At 36.6% G+C, this 3,168-nt stretch overlaps 1 non-coding gene across 1 annotated transcript; it reads left to right on the top strand.

Annotated features, from left to right (window-relative positions):
• Positions 1 to 2,380: 2,380 nt before the first annotated feature.
• On the top strand, positions 2,381 to 2,487 carry LOC140071438 (U6 spliceosomal RNA). The gene has a single exon (XR_011849134.1). It is a non-coding gene; the product is annotated as a U6 spliceosomal RNA (small nuclear RNA).
• Positions 2,488 to 3,168: the final 681 nt, after the last annotated feature.

Below are 3,168 nucleotides of genomic sequence, written 5' to 3'. Positions count from 1 at the left end.
TTTTTCTATTCCATAAAAAAAATACCTCAGACACTATGTGGGAGATTTATCTTTTCTCTTTCTATTTTTTGTCTGGTTTCTTAGTCTAATTTGTCTTCTCCTTGTGTTAAGGTGCACCTATACCAGTTAGTCTAACATCACTGGTGTAGAGGATGCGACTTTTAAAAAAAAAATATTTCAAACTTTTGTACAAACAAGTCAACTGTCCGATAAATCTCCCCATTTTCTATATATATATATATAGCTTTTGATTATATTGTTTTCCTATTGCAGCCAAAAGATAGTTCACTAACAGGTTAATTTTTGTTTAAAAATAAAAATGTGTTTAAAAAAAAAAGGAATTGCAATAGGCAGTTTTGTCCATTTGTCCAGCTTTTGATGTGTCTAAATAAAACATTTTAGATCCATAATGTTTTTTAATGCATTTTTACATTGTCGTCTAAAATTCACTTTTTACATTTTTTTTAACCTGAAATTTTTTCAAGGTGGTGAAGTTACTTTTCAAGGTGGTGCGACTTTTTTTGTGACTTTATAAAATGTCCCAGTTAGTTGTGGTGGATAGGCACCACAAGTTGTGGTGAAAATGTAAAAAATTCACAAAAAAGTGCACAAATAAGTCTCTGCGCAAAAATGTGCAACTTTTTTGTTCTAACATTTAGAAGAAGGGAATGATAAATCTTTCCCTAAGTCTACAAGTTGTGCTGAACATTTTCTTAATAATGTAGAATAAATCAAATTAATGCATAAGGTATATTATGCCTTTAAGCCATAAATGACAGATGACAGGATGACACTTTTCAGCTGCTCTAGATTAACGGGAGAATTCATCTTGTGAGAATTTCCATTTGTCTTTTGTACATCCCTTACATAATGTTTTGTCCGTTTTGTTTAATTCACTTTAGATCGCTCCAGTTTACATTCTTGTTGACGCTCTTGACTTTCAATAGGACTTAAGAATTCGAGGGTTCACCTCATCTGACAATAGAGGAGCATGGCCATGAGCATGCAAAGGCTTCATCTATTACTAGAATTACTGCTCCTGATTATACAGAGAAGAATGGTCGCTTTCATTGCTGTACCTCTACTATACCAAACCAACAGAGATTACTACACATGGTAGAATTTAATTAACGTGACAAAAGATCCTAATTGTTTTTAGCCATTTATATTTTTGGTTCAAGATGGAGCATATTGTCTTTTTTTTCAATAATACCATGCATAGGCTTAATATATTGCTTATCCTGTATTTAATATGCGAAAAATTATTCAGTGGATAGAAAATTTCTTGTTTTATGAATAATACTAAAGCTAGTAAAACCATTACAAAAATAGCTTCTCCACTTTGTCTGGCAAGTGCCTCCTTGGTTAAAAACAAGTGTGGCAGTAATGTGACAGTGTGAGGCTAGGGAAATTGAACTTCCCAAATTACTTTTTCACGCAGGGCCTGTGGTTTTTGATGTCTTTCTCCCTTAACCCCTTCATGACCATCATATCATCTTTTTATGGCAGTCATAGGGGTACTGCATTCTATGGCTTTCTATGGGGATGCATCATTAGAAGATTACAGGACCTAGTGTACTGCCTGAGAAAAAAAAGGTAGAAAGTTTTTAATAGAAAAAACAACTGCTATACAGAAGGGGTTAATAAAAGTAAGACCCCATCCATACACAGAAACAGAAAAATCGATACGTCATAGCTTGTAGAAGGCATTGATGGAAAAAAACTTTAAAATAGCCTGGCCATTAACATGGAAAACAGGTACAGATATAAGAGGTTGATAAAAAAGAACTTCATTTAAAAAATGCAATTTCTGGTTAACCTCGTGTTTTGTGTAATGTGTGGGGGAAGGATATTAGGTCATTTACATCTGCAGCCATTTTATGGACAGAAATGTCTGGCTGATGAGGTAAAAGACAGGAGGCCTCACTTTACATATCAAGAAAGCAGAGCAGAACTTTTAATAGATGTAAATTAGTAGCATACCTAATATCCTTCTAATATCCTTCCCCTCACACTTAAACACACGTTACAAAATACATGAGGTAAAGTGGCCAACCCCTTTAATCATTTACTAATAGAGTTAAAAATACGACATATGAAACATCAAGCTCAATCAAGAAAGGAAAGAACCAGGACTGAGGGAAAGGTATATAAGGTTTTAGCAGCAGCGACCCTACAGGTTTGTCTTCATCACCTGCAGTTTTCACCTTGCTGGAGGTTTGGTTTTCTGTTTCAATAGTTTTTATTGATTTTAAAAAGGCATTATTGAGATACATCATCCAGTATCCTAGTTAGACAATAAGACTGAACATTTACAGGTACATAGGATACAATGTCTACAACACTGTCAATACTGTCACTATTTAAAAAATATTAAGGGGTGCTTGCTTTGGCAGCACATATACTAAAATTGGAACGACACAGAGAAGATTAGTATGGCCCCTGCGCAAGGATGACACAAAAATTCGTGAAGCGTTCCATATTTTTCCCTCGTCTATGAAACTTTTGGTCTGGTGTTCTTCAAGTAACTGAGGAGATCACGGGACTTAAAATCCCCAACACCCCAAAAGCAGTCCTACTATTCATGTTTGACATACCAGTCTCAGCATGCTGCCTGCAGGCAGCTAAAACAATTATTCCAAGGAAATGGAAATATGACTCCCCCTCCACAATGAGTGAGTGGTTCAGGGAAATAGCCCTAATGCACAGAATGGAAGAACTTATCGCTCAATCACCAAAGGACCGCACGCGATTCTCTAAAACCTGGTTCCAATGGCAGCAGTTTGTGAGCTCTCAGCTGGCGACTTTGCCGGCGGCAACGGGGGGGTTAATAGCCGCGATCGGTGCTAGCACCGACCGCGGTTATTAGCGGTGGGGGTTTTATGCATTATGCAAAAACCCCCACCTTTGTATGAAGAGGACTCAGCCCGTGAGCCCTCTTCATACATCCCTTATACCTCTGCGCCGTAGAGCTACGGTGCAGAGCGTTAAGGGGTTAATGCATAATCCTTTGTTATAATGTACATGTTTCAATTCACTCAATAAAGCTTTGAATGAGAAAATAAAATGTTAAGGGTTAAGTGTTAATAAAGAAATACAAGCTACAAGATTTACCTCTTTATGGTCCTTCGCTGCTGTTATGATCCAAGTAATGTGAATAGCGTCATA

Source organism: Engystomops pustulosus, chromosome 7, assembly GCF_040894005.1.
Source record: "Engystomops pustulosus chromosome 7, aEngPut4.maternal, whole genome shotgun sequence".
Classification (NCBI taxonomy): Eukaryota; Metazoa; Chordata; class Amphibia; order Anura; family Leptodactylidae; genus Engystomops; species Engystomops pustulosus.
This window is presented reverse-complemented; position numbering and strand designations above follow the sequence as displayed.